Source organism: Protopterus annectens, chromosome 2.part0 (assembly GCF_019279795.1).
Source record: "Protopterus annectens isolate FY-2018-M chromosome 2.part0, PAN1.0, whole genome shotgun sequence".
Lineage (NCBI taxonomy): Eukaryota > Metazoa > Chordata > Ceratodontiformes > Protopteridae > Protopterus > Protopterus annectens.
Window position 1 is genome coordinate 1,251,364,191 of NC_056728.1, and position 17,582 is coordinate 1,251,381,772.

Genomic DNA, 17,582 nt, shown 5'->3' on the forward strand with positions numbered 1-17,582 from the left:
CCCCCCGAGGAAACAGAAAGGAAAAAGGAAGCACAACAAATAGTAGGAAGCTACCAGGGAATACTAGTAGAGCTAGCAGGTGAAAACAATCAGAATCAGGCAATTACACAGGCAGAACACTAGTCCAGCCCAGCACTTAAAACTCTGCAAACAACAGTGCAGTTTGTTTCTCTCAAGAGACACTGCAACACTGGAGTAAGCTACTAGAAGTGAAAACTGAAAAAGCTTCACTCAGACAAAAAATGCCAGGGGCTGCCATTGCTGTTATAAGGTGACATATGCAACATGCTGAGGGTGGTGACAATGCAAATGCTGCCGGACAACCCACAGTGAGGAGACAGAGAAGAGTGTACAGGCCCAGGGTCACCTACCAGGGGTTACATGAGCTGGAGATAGTGGAGCACTATAGAGTGGACAGAGACCTCCTGCAGCAAATTGTTGAGCTGTGCAGGCATGCCTCACACACAGAACCAACAGAGGGGAACCCATCCCAGTGGAAACCAAGGTATGTGTTGGCCTAAGAATACTAGCAACAGGTACCTTCCAGAGACCAACTGGTGATATGATGGAGATCAGCATCCAGGGTACTGCACCAGTTCCTGGATGCCATGTCAACACATGTCGGTGATCATGTATATTTTCCCAATTCCCGTGAGGTATTGGCCAGCAACATGCATCTCTTCCAGCAAATAGCAGAATACCCTGAGGTAGTGGGTGCAATAAACTGCACGCATATACGCATCAAAGCACCAGCTGGTGAGCAGGGTAGGGCCTACATTAACCGCAAGGGCTTCCCCTCCATCAGCCAGGTCATGTGTGATGCCCAGGGCATAATAATGAATGTGTGTGCTGGCTGCCCTGGAAGCTACCATGATTCCCATATCTGGCATCTGATGCAGCTCTACCAGACATTTGCCAATGGGGACATCCCACATGGTCACTTAGTGGGGGATGCCGGCTATGCACTGAAGCCATGGCTGATGACACCCATCAGAAACGCACACACACCTGAACAGGGATGGCATAATGAGCCACATGCACAAACACAAAATGTAATTGAGCGTGTGTTTTGGTTGCTCAAGTCACAGTTCTGGTGCCTGGACACATCTGGTGGAGCCTTGCAATACTCACCAACTACATGTACCCAAATTGTCATGGTATGTGCTATGCTACATAATATGATTCTGCGAAAACAGCTGCAGCATGACCAGCATAGGCCTGGGCCAAACAGCCCCCCACAATTGCCAAGGCCATCACAGGCAGAGCGTGACTCGGAGGAGGAACAACCTGAGCCTGCCCCAGTAGGCAGAAGGAGGCGTGCCCAGTATGCCTTGGCCTTGGCAAAGAGACAACGCATAACACATACACTGGCTCAGTAGGAACCCTAGAAATGATACCTCTCTCTGACTCCCACATATAGTGAAAGGGATGCCTAAGTTAACACAACCTGCTTTCAAACATGTGCAGGGAGTGTAGTATGTGCATCCAACATAAGCAGCCCTGCAGCACCACCTGAGGTATGATTGCCATGTGTTAAGCAATGTAAGGTAGTGTTAAACAGCATTTACCACCATGTAGTATTTGCAAACTTGATGACCTTGAGTATCATCCTACCCTCACCAAACATGATGTCACAATATGAAGACAAGATGATCAATCACAATTGGCTTAAGTATTGGTGTCACTGAAAGGGGATCCAATGCCTGTCAGCCTGGGATGACATGCTCGACAAGACATGATGCTTTACTAGGGATGGCTTTCACCTGTCACCTGTGGCCTGGTGGATATTGCCAAAGGCTCTTGTCACCCCCATAGTGCCTTTTGTGGGTAAGGCTCAAAAGACAAACCCACCTCCATAGGTATCACAAGTGATAAGAAACTAGAAGTAATGCTACTCAATGCCAGAAGTCTAAACTGCAAGATGCACGCACTCCAAACTCTCCTCAACATGGAGAATGTTGATATCTGTGCAGTAACAGAAACCTGGTTCAAGGCTCCCAAGACCACCCTAGCACAAACAGGTTACACCTCATACCATGCTTTACAGCCACAAAACATGGAACAAACTACAAAAGGAGGGTGAGTATCAATATTTGTCAAAGATACCCACACCCCCAGGTTGGTGGCACAGCATGAAGCATCAGAGACTATCCATGTGCAACTAACAGTGGGTAAAACCGCCTACCAGTTCATAGCCTGCTACAGACCACACTCCTAAACCCAGAAACCGCACTTGGCTGACTGAAGAACACATAAAAATATGAAGGTCACCCCAAACACCATTACATTGGATGACTTCAACTACCCAAACATAGACTGGGAGCATTACCCTAGCTGCAACACCCTAGCCCAAAGATTCCTAGAATTTATAAACTCAAATGCTATGGAACAACTTGCTACCACTCCCACAAGAGGGGAAAACATACTGGACCTGATCATCATCAACATGGGGACTCTATGTCCAAGACCAGAAGTGTATCCCTCACTGGTAAGATCAGACCATAGAGTAATCTCACTGGATATTCACATCTCGACCCCAGCCCATGGCCAGAAAACCACAGTGAAAAATTTTCACTAAAGCAAATGTCACACTCCTCAAAACCGAGGTGGAATCCTTCACAGCCCCTGTGCCTGTGGAAAATACGGCCCATACCTCAGAACCCTTTATAAATGCATTCTATGAACACCTTCAGGAATGCATGGATCATGCAATCCCAAATAAAACCAAGATCCAATCCTCCAAAGGCAGGCATCCTGTCTAGGAAGCTACTATATGATTGAGCAAAATCCCAAAAAGGGAAGGCATCTCTGATCAGTACTATTGAAAAACTATGGCCACACATAAAATCGTCTAAGGTCATCTTTGAGATACAAATTGTACAGGACACTAAGGATAATCACAAGGCTTTCTTTAGTTATGGTAGGAACCTGGGTGGAAACTCCCAGATATGCTCAGAATTAGTCCAAAATGACAAACAATACACCAAACCCACAGACATTGCCAACATCCGAGCTGACAGGTTCAGTGCAAACTCCCCCCCCCCACCAAAAGGGCAAATATCTATCCCAGCAGAGTGCTGGCCCCCTGACATCTCAGATGCTCAGGTAACAGCCAGCCTCTCCAAAGCAAAACACACAGCATCAATGGGACCAGACAGTGTCCTGGGCTGTGTCCAACATGAACCCCAAGAAGAAATGAACACAAACATAAAACCACTGTTCAATCTCAGCCTTACCACAGGATATGTACCCAAAGAGCAGTGTACAGCAACAGTGGTCCCTCTCCACAAAGGTGGTGCCTCAATGGATACTGCAAACTATTTTCCCAGAAGCCTGACTAGCTTGGTCTGCAAAGCTATGGAAAGGATCATCATGGACCTCAGAAATAAAGATATTGGGGACCTACAGACACTGGATCCTACCCAGTTTGGCTTTGTTAAGGGCAGATCCTGCCTCTTAAACCTGGTTGAGTCATTTGAAACAGTCACCAAGACCATTGATGAGGGGAAGGTAGTCCACACAGCCAACCTGGACCTCGCAAAAGCCTTCCATACAATACCCCACTTGGTCATTATAGATAAGCTCACTAGCTTCAATATAAACCCCTATGTCACTAGATGGGTTGCAAATTGGCTCAAGGACAGAACCCACATAGTCAGAAATGCTGGAGCCATGTCAGACCCAAAACCAGCTACAAGTGACATCTCACAAGGCTCAGTCCTGGGACCTCCCTTGTTTGGTATATATTTCTCGGAGGTACAGGCCAACACAGAAGGACTGTGGCTGAACAAGTTTGCAGATGACTGCAAACTGGGCACCATAATCAACCCTCCAGCTGAAACAAGCATCCTCCAAAATGGCCTCATAGAAACAGACAACTGGTGTCAGAGCCATGTCCTCAAGCTAAACGCAAAAATGTGTATAGTCATCCCCTTTGGCAAAAACTAAGTGCCCACAAATTACCACATAGGTGGTAACACATTAAGTATGGAAGAAGTGATAAGGGATAGCAATCTCTCATTTGACAACCATGTGGCCAAAGTGTTTAGAAAAACATTTCATAAAGCCCACCTAATCATGAAGGTATTCACATCTAGATCAGGGGAGGTCATCGTGCCTCTTTACTCATCCCTCATCAGGCCCATAATTGAGTACAATGCCCCTTGTGGGATGTACCTTATCAGACACCTGCAGCAGCTGGAAAGACCACAAAGGTACCTCACCAACAGGATCAAAGGGCTCAAACACATGCCATTTGCTGCCCGGTTAAAGAAACTGCAGCTCCACTCAGTGGCATACTGCCTGCCTAGAGGTGATCTGTGCCTGATGTATAAAGCCATGTCCAACCTGGAATCAATGGACACGCTGCACCTTGGAAAATCAGAATCCCATTAAGCTACGTGCTCAAGAGACCTGAACCTCAGGACTGAAATAAATAGGACATGCTGGAGTGACAGATTCACAACCCAGAGGTGCCCTCCACTCTTGAGTAAACTCCCACTCCAGGTTAGCCAGAGTCCCTCATTGACTCTCTTCAAGAGGAATCTGGATGAGTGGATGGGAGATTGTAGGTTTACCCTGGGTATCATTTCTATGTCACTGTTAGACAGAGGCACAGTTTACTAACCTTGAAAAATGTCATGGCAAGCTCCACTTAAAATGTGTGTTGAAAGCCAAACACACTCTGGCCAGGATTATAAATGCCCTAGGGCAGATAGCCTAGTATGAACCTATGAACAGACTCACACACACCAACTAGTACAACTGTGGTCAATGTGGAGTAATGTTTGGCAATGTACACCCAAGCTGGTGAATACACAGCAATGTTGGACAAGCCTGGTTTAAGTAGGCCATAGCTGAACAAAATGCAACATGCTCATAGTTGCCCAACTGGCCCTTAACCAGTCTGGCCTGCTCAGTAAGAACATTTAAAGCAGTGATGGGACTCAAACCTATGATACTGTGCACCATAGTGAAAGTACTGAACCATTACACCATGACAGTATTGCAGTGTTCAGCCAGTATGAAAGAATGTTGACAAGTCTTTGCAAACTATCCCATGGAAACCCTGCAGGCACAGCACAATCCCTGTTGAGTTATGACACAAAGGAGTCTGGCAGTAAGAACACAACATGACTTCCAACACACACAGTGTAAATGTCAATATTGGTCATGTTCACACACAGCCACAAATGTAGTGGACTTCAGATCACAACATATGGAAAGGTCACACTGGGCATGCTCACACACTTGGATAAATGAGACATATGTCAGGCAACAAACCATGGAAAGCCTGAACTGGGCATGCTCGCACACTTAGGCCATGTCTGAGTATAGCAGTCGGCCACACATATCTGGCAGTTATATGTGTTAAGCCAGGAACCTCCCATGATCCAGCAATATGCCCTGTGCACACAGTTAAATGACAACAGACACATATATTAATATACTGGAACCCTGTCATGATCAAACATGTTACGCAGATATACAAGTTGTTCATAGAAACTGGGAAAGCTACGGCAATAAAGACCTGCAAACAGTAGCAGAAACAAATATTGTGCATCCCCAACATAAACATAGGTGCAGAGGTCGATACTAAGCTGTCTGCCCTAGGGAATTCATAAGCCTAGGCAGAGTGTATTTGGCGTCCGCCTCCCCAGTAGAGTAGCCTACTGTTCCTCTGTAAAGTAGGTCACAGAAGGCACCCTTTAAGGCTAGTTTGCTGTGCCTCTGTCAAGCAGGGACACAGTGGAGATCCCAGGGGTGAATTTGCAATTTCCCATCCATGCGGCTGTATTTTTCTGGAAGAGGATTGGCGAGGGGCTATGTCTAACTTTAATTGGGATTCAATTCCAGAGTGAGGGGAGCCTCTGGGTAATGAATCTGTCCCTGCAGCATGTCCTATTTAGTTTTGTGCTGAGGTTTAAGTCCCTGGAGTGTGTAGCTCTAAGGGTCTTAGATGTTATGAGGTGGAGCATGTCCATTACTTCTGGGTTTTACATGGCTGTGTACGTCAGGCATAGATTACCTCTGAGTAGGCGTTAAGCAACTGAGTAGAGCTGGAGATCCTTTAGTTGAGCTGCATAGGACATCTGTGTGTAGCCCATGATCCTCTTGGGGGGGTACTGTTGTGGACACTGTAGTTGCTGCAGGTGTTGGGTAAGGTACACCCCAAAAGGGCCATTGTAGTCAAACATGGGCCTATTGAGTGACTAGTAGAGGGCCACAATTACCTCCCATGATCTACATGCAAACCCCCATGTGATAAGGAGGGCTATATAAAGGCCTTTGCAATGACTCTGTCAATGTGATTAGCAAAGGAGAGGTTACAATCTATGTTGGTCCCCAAATCTGTAAATACATCTTCTGTACTTAATGGATTACCACTTATGTGGTGATTTGTGTGCACCTTGTTTTCCCCAAAGGGGATGACTATGCATGTCTTAGCATTTAGCACAAGGTCATGGCTCTGGCAACAAGCATCCATCTCTGTGAGACCCTTATGGAGGAAGCATGTGTCAGCTGCAGTGTTGCTTATGGCCCCCGGTTAGCAGTCATCTGTGATGTTTATTAGACATAATCCCCCCGTGTTAGTCTCAACCTCAGAGAAGTACATACCGAACAGGACAGGTACCACAACTGAGCCCAGTGAGACACCAGTTGTAACTGGTCTGGAATTGGACATGGCACCTGCAAGTCTGACCATGTGGGTTCCATCCCTGAGGCAGATAGCAACACACCTAGTGATATAGGGGTTGATAGTTAAGCTGGTAAGCATATGTATGATGCCTGAGTGGGGTATTGTGTTGCAGGCTTCTGCAAGGTACAGGTAGACTGTGTGAACTACCTTGCCCTCATCCATGGCTTCAGTAACCGTTTCAAAGATATGAACTATGTGTAAGAGGCAAGATCTGCCCTTAACAAAGCCGAATTATGTATGATCCACTGTCTGGAGGCTCACAATGTTTTTGATTATGACTTCCATGATAATACGCTCCATAGCTTTTTCTACCACACTAGTCAGGCTTATGGGGTGATAGCTCCTGTGGTCCGTTGTGGCACCACCTTTGTGAAGTGGGAGCACTGTATCTGTATGCCATTCTCAGGGTCCATATCCTGTAGTAAGGCTAAGTTGGAACAGTGACTTAATGTGAGTGTTCAGTTCTACTCAGAGCTCGTGTAGGACACAGCCTGGGACACCGTCCGGTCCCATACATATGCTGTGTTACTTGCTGTGGAGAGGGCACCTTTCACCTGTGCATCTGTGATGACAGGGAGGTTACATTCATTTGGGATGGGCATCTGTACCCTTGGGGGGGGGTAAGGGGAGGCGTTTGTGCAGACTCTGTCTGCCAGGGTGTAGGCTATGTCTGTAGGTTTGGCATATTTTGTGCTGTTATGCAACAATTCAGAGCATATCTGGGTTGTTTCCACACATATTCCTGACATAACTAAATATGGCCTTGTGATTATCTGTAGTGTCTGGTCAACTTCACTGTCAAAACATGCAAGCGATGATTATATGAGGGATTGAAGTGTCTTGCCAATACTGTTCAGAGATGTCCACCCTCTGTGGGATATTGGTCTGTTATGTAGTAGCTTCCTCTTTCTGTTGTACAGCTTATATATGGCCGGGGTCAACCAGATAGGTCTCCTGTTTTGGAGGAATCATGGTTTTATTTGGGATAGCATGATCAATGCATACCTGCAGGTGCTCATACAATGTGTTTGTAAAGGATTCTGCAGATTGGGCTGTATTATCCTCCAGCACTGGGCCTGTGAAGTATTCCACCCCAGTCTTCACAAGTGCAACGTCTGCTTTTGAGAAATTCTTTACAGTGATTTCCTTGGCTGGGGGTGGGGACGGGATATGGATGTCCAGGGAAAGTTGTTTATGGTCTGATCTTAACAATGAGGGTTCTACCTCTGGTGTGAAACATAGAGTCCCCATGTTGGTGATGATCAGATCCAATATGTATTCCCTCTTGTGGGTGTGGTGACTGGGTGTGGTGACTGGTTGTGCCATAGCACATGGATCCACAAATTGTAGTGGCTGTAGGTTGATGTTGTTGAGGGCCTGAGTAGTATCCCCAGTCAATATTTGTGTACCTGAAGTCAACCACTATAATGGTGTGTGTGAAGACCTTCATATCCTACACTGTTCCCAGGAAAGCCAAGAGCGGTTCCTGGGTATGGGGGGGTGGTCTGAACTACACACCAAACCAAAAGGCAGTTTTGCACTATGGTAGTTGTATATGTATGGCCTGTCATGCTTAGTGCAGTGGTACCAACCCAGAGGTGTGTGTATCTGTGATGTATATGGATACACACCCTAGGTGTGTTGTGTGTTACACGTCCTGTGGTCATGAAGCATGGTATAGAACATAACCTGGCAGTGCCAGTGTGCATATGTGACCCTGAACTAGGCGTCTGTTAATGCACAGATATTGTTATCCCCCATACTGAGGGATAGTAAAAGATGTACATTCCTCTTTGGAAAGACTAATGATGTCAGCACCCTATAAATACAGCAGGAGAAGGGAACTCGTCCAGTAATGCGAATAGCGCGCTGCACTAATGCGTCTCTCTCAAGTATCATAACACAGTTAGGTAGGGGTTTGAATCCTGCAAACAGTGTGTGTGCGTGTGGGGTGGCAGGGGGGGTGTATGTATGCAATCGTTAACATAGTTAGGTAGGGGATTGAATCCTGCAAACAGTGTGTGTGCATGTGGGGTGGCGGGGGGGTGTATGTATGCAATTCTCTGTGAAAGGAATGGCCTTTTTGAAGACTGAGATAACACACTATAAGATGTACATTCCTCTCTGGAAAGACTGATGATGTCAGCACCCTATAAATACAGCAGGAGAAGGGAAATCATCAGTAATGCGAATCGCGTGCTGTGCTAATGCGTCTCTCTCTCTCAAGTATCATAACATAGCTAGGTAGGGGTTTGAATTCTGCAAACGCTGTGTGTGCGGTGGCAGTGGGGTGTGTATGTATGCAATTCTCTGTGAAAGGAATGCCCTTTTTGAAGACTGGGATAACACACTAAAAGATGCACATTCCTCTTTGGAAAGACTGATGATGTCAGCACCCTATAAATACAGCAGGAGAAGGAAAATCATTCAGCGATGTGAATAGCGTGCTGTGCTAATGCGTCTGTCACAAGTGTTATAACATAGTTAGGTAGGGGTTTGAATCCAATAAATGACATGCGTGTGTTTGTCACAGTTTGTCAATGTGTTGTGTGTTTTGCTTTTATTATTGTATGACATATTATCATGACAGCAATTTCAATGCACACATCAGGTATGTGTGTGCCACATACAGATATGTACCTGTGACTTTTAATAGTTCCTATGTGTGAAGCCTGCCTCATATGATTGCAGTTGTTACCTTTGCCAGCATGTGCCGCAGCTTACCAGACCTTAGGCCATACATGTATGTTGGTGACAATGCAGGCTACTGCAGTGATCTGTGTCCTAGGCCAGCTATGTGACACACACCCATGAAAGCTTTGATAGATTAATGTGGGTGAGAGTTCATGTCTGGAGTATATATCAGACATGTTAAAACACAGCAAAGTCTGTGAGTGATGGACATCCAGTGTAGGTGTATGGCAACTGTTGCCGATATGCATACAGACACCTTCTTGCTTAGGTGATACACCGAGGGACTGCAGAATACCTTTGGAAATGTGAATATCACAGGATAGACAAGATAACACTTATCCACATGTACACACCATTACCCGTTCTACATGATGGGTGCTACCACCTACATGGTACTGTTGGAATACTATGTTATCTACATGCCGATGACAATGCTACAGTTGTGTTACAGCAATACAGCATGGCTTGGACAACAGGTATCTGTCTGTATGATACCCTTGTGGTGGTTAGGTGTGACATGTGTAGAATGCATTGTAGGCATCTGTATGCATTTGCAGTCATGGATGGACATATCCATAGTGTGTTGACATGTACGTGAGACTGCTATATGCCAAAGATTATTGTTCCAAGGGATGTGTGGGGCTCAGTAAGAATGGCTACTGGTATAGTGTAGTACTGCATGGATATCACTGACACCAGGTTCCTACATCTGTGTATCAGTTGAGGAGACGCGGAATGTCAGGCTATGTAGGCTGTGTGTAGTACCAGAATGCAGACCATTGACATATGGAAACCGTATCACCCACAGCATACTGTCAAACCATGTCATGTTCCATGCTAACCATGTTCACAAATGTACACCTGCAACTCTGTGCTGCAAACATCACACATGTACTGTCCACACCCCAACACATGCAGGCACAGGTACACACAACAGCCATGTGGCACATGTGCAGACAGTACACTTTGGGAATTAACACTGGTGTATACAAAACTACAGTGACAATCATAGTTAATGCATCATGCATGCTTGAATATACCCACAACGATATCATTACACTGTACTGTTAACAACATGATATTATTACTACTGCTATGTAGTCACCCTGTGCATCAGCACCATGCTATCCTGTTCCTGCATCAGTGTTACAGATGGCAGGAGGTGGCACAGTTTCATCATATGCACAGGGTGTGTACTTGGTTTGCCAGAGTCTGCCATTGACACATCCAATCGACATGTATGTGTGTGTGTGTGTGTGTGTGTGTGTGTGTTAGTGAGGGACAACAGTACAACATGGGGCAATGTTGATGTGATGTGTGTGTGTATGTGTTAGCCCTAGGTGTTAGCATTATGTGTGTGTGTATGCTTGCACACAGTTCCACCACATGGCTGCCATATACGGGTGTTTGTGGACAGCCACAGACTGTACCTGCCAGGTCATACAGATCACTGTCTCTGGCCATGGACACAGTACCTGTGCCTGGCAGGGGTGCTACGGACAGTATCAGGTACTAAGCCAGACTGGGTACTGTCATCAGAAGCAGTGGGATGTTGACTGGACACATGTCCCTGTTGGGACTGTCCAGAGCCACGTGCATGTGGTCTTCTAGGACGGTGTAATGACAGCACAGACCCAGCATTGCTGGGGCTGGTACTGGCACTATGGGAGCGGCTGCAGGTTTGTTGTCGTCCACGATGACTGCCAGCTGATGATATTGCTGGCATACGTCCACATCGACGCCTCAACCGTCCTGCACTGTCCTGGCTCCTGGACATGTAGTTGTGGAAGAGATCTAATGAGTCCCCCCAACGTCTATCAATGACCTTGCTGATATTATGGATGGCAGCCACAACGTCATGCATAGTGTCATTCATAGCAGTGCGATGTGCTCTAAGTTCCCTCAGACCCTGTCTGGTGTACTGTTCCATACGTGCCTGTGCCTGCATTACAGCCCGGAACATAGCTGAGGTTGAAAGACCTCTGTGGGCACATCTGACAGGGGCAGTACAACCACAGATGCTCCCACGAGAACCCCTGGACATCTGCCTGTGTGGTACCATGTCAAGAATCTGGCCATGGCTGCTGTGAGGGGATGCATGTGCTAATGATACCACACTAACCTGGTCAATGCCCACTGTATGCTGTCCCTCAGCTAAGGACATTGGTGACAATGGATGTATCGGCAGGATGACTGTGCTCATTGATGGGGTTGACTGCTGTGTAGTGTCAATTGGCTGACCAACGACAGACCCTGTCACACCTCCCTGTGCCATTACACATTTATCATCATTATCACTATCCCCAGCAGTGGCTTCAGGTTCCCTGCTGCACTCCACCAGAGCAACATCAGAACCTGTGAGAGGAAGATAGGAAACACAGTTTACAAATGTGTACACGATGTTAGCACACATGCACACATGCACACAGGTGCACATGCACACATGCACACAGGTACACATGCATACAGGTGCACATGCACACAGGCGCACATGCACACATGCACACAGGTGCACATGCACACAGGCACACATGCACATAGGCGCACATGCACACAGGTGCACATGCACATATGCATACAGGCGCACATGCACACAGTCGCACATGCACACATGCACACATGCACACAGGTGCACATGCACACAGTCGCACATGCACACATGCACACAGGCGCACATGCACACAGGCACACAGGCACACTCCTCAGTACAGCAGATATAAACACAGACACACCTGCAATCCAACACATACACAATACTGTTTGAGGGTGGGTGACAGTATCACAAGGAAAAACATCACTGCACATGTGTCAGCATGCAGATTATGTGTTGCACAGGAACATGCAGTGCAAGTGTAGACAGCCCTTGTTAATAACAGTATATGTGTACTTGATGGTTGTGTGTAGTTGTTCAGTGATTGTCTCCACCCTGGGACACAATGTGTACAAGGACATAACAATGTTGTGCAAGTGTTACAAGCTGTGGGTGCATATATTTGCACACACACACACAACACATGATGGTGCTATGCAATAACTGCTATGTGTACTTTTGTGGTCAGTGGAAATGGATGTGGTGTAGTAACGTGAGCCATGATCAACATGCTTCTTGTGGTCAGTCAACAATAATAATGTGTGCCAGACAGGCAGCTAGCATGCTGTACCTGAAGTGCAGTAACATGACTACATCCACAATTACACAGCCACTTGTTACATGGGTGTGTAAGGTGGCCAATAGTGAGCATTGCCTAACATGAATGTATTATTTGTTCAAGACTGTTGCACAAAGACATGGTAGGCCTCTACCCCTCAGGTATATTATGTGTGCTGTGTAGAGGATAAGTGGGATACTGAAGGGTGGCCATACAGCAGGTGTCATAACTGGAGATGTCTAGCAGGCTAAAGTGTAGTGTCTATGCCAAACATGTGTGTGTTGTGTACATGTGTATCAGGTATGCCTATACAATGTCCAGTACTGTGTTGCCACACATGTGTGTCATGCTCTGTGTATTGCATGTGAGTGAGGCAGCTACTGAGAATAATGGGATATGCATAGTCTCACAGCAAACATGAACAGCATGCATTATGCGTAGGTGTTACATGTGCACACACTACAACTCCATATGACATGCACATGTCATTAGCAATAGTATTGTTATTACACACTCACCAGCATGGATTAGCTGCCTTGCTGTCACTCCAGAGGGACCTGCAAAAATATGACAGTGATTGCCAGTGGCCACAACTGTGCCATTGATACTGTGAGTATGATAAAGTACAGTAGTACAACAGGTGGCTTTCACAGGTGTACAGATTATGCTCAGAATATCAATCTTGCAGAAGAATAGGCAGGTTAACAGCTACACACACAGTACATATCTCACACATGCATAAACTACCAGTACAGAGACCAGTCAACTACAGGTATGGCATGTTACCTGCACACTCCATTTCAACATGCTGGGTGGCTCCAGCCTCCATGATGACACATGTTTGTGGATGTTGTTGTTGTTGGCCTGGAGCCACAACACTTAGGAGGTGCTCCTCCACACTGGTGAGGGGTGGTGGATAGGTACACCACCAGCTGTGGCAAGCTGTTGCCTGTGGATATCAGACACATGCTGCCGGACATGTCTAATTAAATCACTGCAGTGATGGCATACCTGCTCATATGTGCGGTTATGCATGCCTATGTCATTTACCCAACGGACAAGATCTTGCCACAGTGCAGCCCTTTCATGCTGATTCTGGCTGGTCCTGGAAAACAGCACAGAGAAATTCTGCACCAGGCTCTGGTGGATCTCCTGATCCTCTGCTGCTGTATAAGGTGGGTTACGCTGATGCACCATCACCTTGGAAGGAAAAGAAAAATATGTAAGCAAGTCATGTGGCACACTTAATATTCTAATGTACTGATATCACTTAACTGCCATATATAGCATCTGTCTGTCTATCAGGGGATAAACATGTTCGATACCACATATCAGTGCTCAGCCCACAACTGTCTGACAGTGCCTGCCACACTCCATACAACAAACTAGTATACAGCAGCACTCTGCACACTGTTTGGGATACAATGCATGACCTCACACTGGAGGTATGTATCAAGCTAATGGATGAAGAATATTGTCATCCACACAATGAATGCAATGCACGTTTACAGTTTCAATGGTAATCCACCCTAGTATTTGATGCCATACCCCTACCTGACATATGTGCACAGTTGTTAATATAGCCAGCATACTGCTGTCACAGAGTATACATGCTGCCAGGTACACACACATACCCTGTAACACACATGTGATTGCGGCCATGGTACAGGCATCATTACACACACATTACACATACATACAACACACAAATGTATGACGACACAGATGAGCATTAACTGTGTACCTTATAGTACTGTGTGCCCCTACTTACAGATACCTATGCATGAGGTATGTAATCTGTGCAGACTACAGGAAACACACCAGACAGTGTTACTAGGGAATGTGAACATACACCATACTGCAGTGTTTAGGCCTACAACTTCAGGTAGTACAACAGTTCATATGTGAGCTGGATTCAACAGCAGTACCACTTACTGAGCATACATGTATTGCTTCTGCCTACAATGGGACATACACAGGGAACTACCGCACAACATATGCCAATCTACTATGTTTGCACCCCAATAACTGACACATCTTTCTCTGGCCTCACACCTATGACACAAACTACCATGACAGACACAAGCTCACGCTAAGCTATCACACCTTTACAGACCTTGCACACAGTCAGTGTCACACTCATTCAACCTCACATAGCTGGTATGGCACTGAGTACATGTGTGTGTGCATTGTGTCATAGGTAGGTACTATGCTATTGGCCCTGGGCCTAGGGTAGCCTAGCCATATGCTACCCTGCCCTTTGGGACACATGTAATGTGATTTTACTTGCTCCTGTGAAACGGTTACACAGAGGTGACTCACAGGGCATATTACCTATCTCCATAACATTCATCAGGGGTATGTATGACATCTACTAATAAGGAGTCTTGTTTGTTAATGCTGGGTGGTTTAGTCCAGGGTATGGCATATTTGTGTATAGAAACCTGTACCTCCAGCATGTGCTGCTTAGTGCGGTGACAAGGATTAGGACCTTAGGTCATGTAGGCTGGACGGATTGTGAGGTGTTGCCATGGTGGTTGGCCGACTGGTATGGGTGTGACATAACTCTGTATGTCCAGCAGTGGTAACCTCTGTGTAGGAAGTATGCAAGGCACTCTAGCTGTGGTTTTGTGAGTCAGTCTGCATATGGAATGTGTTTGAGGGCATTATCAGTCTTTGTTAGGTATGTCTGTGGCCTTTCCACTTGCTGTAGTTCTCATGGGAGGTACATACTGCATAGGACATTGTGAGGTGTAGAGGGGCACACTGAATTACATTTCCCTAGCTGACACACCTTTTGTGATGACGCTTACCATGTACAGGGATTACAAGACTAGTGTGACATACATATCTGTCTGTATAGATGTATGTATCTACATATCTGTCTATATATGTATGTATCTATTATATTATATGTATATACATATTCTATCTATCTATCTATATATCTCTATCTATCTATACATACCTCTCTATCTATGTACATATATATATATATATATATATATATATATATAGATATATATATATATATATATATATATATATATATATATATATATATATATATATATATATATATAGATAGATAGATATAGATATATATAGATTTTGTATATATATATATATATATATATATATATATATATATATATATATATATATATATATATATATATATATATACATACATACACACACTTCTAAACATCCATTGCTGTACATATACATGCAAATGTAGGCACATAGACTGCCCACCTTTCATGGTGGGAATATCACTTCTGAAACAGTTGTGAGACATACCATTCTGTAATGATATTGCACAGTGTTGTGCAGAATGCATTATGCTGCCCTCAGGCCGTATAGCTGTAGCAGGCCTCACTGGCTCAGTCCCACAGAAGTTCACCACCACATGACATATACCTGCACTGCATGCTGTTTTCAATGCCACACACTACAACCTATATTGATATGTGCACAGAGCAACCTTCAACTACATATGTATGTCCAGCCTTCACTAACAGTTGCAGTATGTCCCTTGCCCTATGCACATCTGTATATACATATAGATAGAGACTGCTAACAGATATGGAGGGTTCACAGTATGTAGATTATTAGATTATGTAGTTTACATTACCTTTGTCTCTGACAGCTTTTTTCTTTTGGCTTGCTGGCTGGCTTGCTTGCTGGCCGGCTTTTTGGTGTCTCTCTCTCTCTCTCTCTCTCTCTCTCTCTCTCTCTCTCTCTCTCTCTCTCTCTCTCTCTCTCTCTCTCTCTCTCTCTCTCTCTCTCTCCTTCCAGTTGCTGCAATGATATTATTGCATGTGTGGACTGGCAGTACAGGCTGCTTTTGTAGGTATCTGCACATGTGCATGTGATGGCCTCTGCACCAATTGCTGGCCAGCATTTAGTAATTGCATGCAGCCTGCTGTGTGGTAATTGCAGTTCTCACTGTGATTTCAGGACACTGCTATAAAATGATAGGTTAGGTAGGTGTAGGCCTTTCAGTTTTGCAAGGTGGGGACCATGCTGGTTTGCTGTGGACACTGTTGTGTCAGTCAGAAGGTTGGTATATCTCTCATATCTGAGGCTGTGTTGTAGCCACTGAAATGCATGTTGTACTGAAACCTGACTGTTGCTTCTTCCAGTGCACTCTTCTCAGTGTGTATGTTAACTCACACCTGCTAATGCTAACACTGTTTACATGGGAGTATGTACTTTACTGTGGGATTTGTGGATTAACTGGCATACAACTGTAGTTCTTGCAATGTGTTGCTATGGCTTTTCTATTTTTCCTTTACATTCACTCATTGAATGCCTGATATTTGTCTTTACTGGAATGTGTTGCTATGGCTTTCCTATTTTCCATTTACATTCACTCCTTGCAATGCATGATATATTTCTTTCAGCACTAAGTTCTTATATGTTTGCTGTGGCTTGGTGGTACTTCATGTAGTCTGGTGAGCCCAAGGTCTGGGGTTTGACACTTACAAAGGTATTTTATTTTGCTGCTGAGCAGTACTGGGGCCTTGTCATACAGAGTGAATAAGGCACTTTTAAACAGTTGTAAGCGGGAAGCAGGAAGTCAGTGGGGACACCACCTAGGGATGTGCAGGCCGGGTGTAGGGAAGGTCCATAGCTGCACATTTCTTTAACTGCAATAGCTATACATATGTTTGACATTTGCTGTGACATTTGAAACCTTCCACCCCTGAGAGAGGGGTGAGGACAACTAAGTATATTGTACTAACAATTATGAATATCAGGCACATGCAGTGCTTGTGAACTGCTATACTGTCATTAGTATGTTAGATGGCTACATCCTTTGATATTTCTGTGTTGTACTACTACATAAGGGCATGCTTGTGGAAGTAATTCTACAGCTATTCGCAGAGTGTTTAACAGCAGACAGGCTGATATGCCTGTGTGTTTCTGACACTTCCAGGCCTCAGATACTCTCAGATATATATTTGACCAGCCTCATGGAAAGGTACATATCAGTGGGATACACCCGTGATATATTTCAGATATTCTGCAGT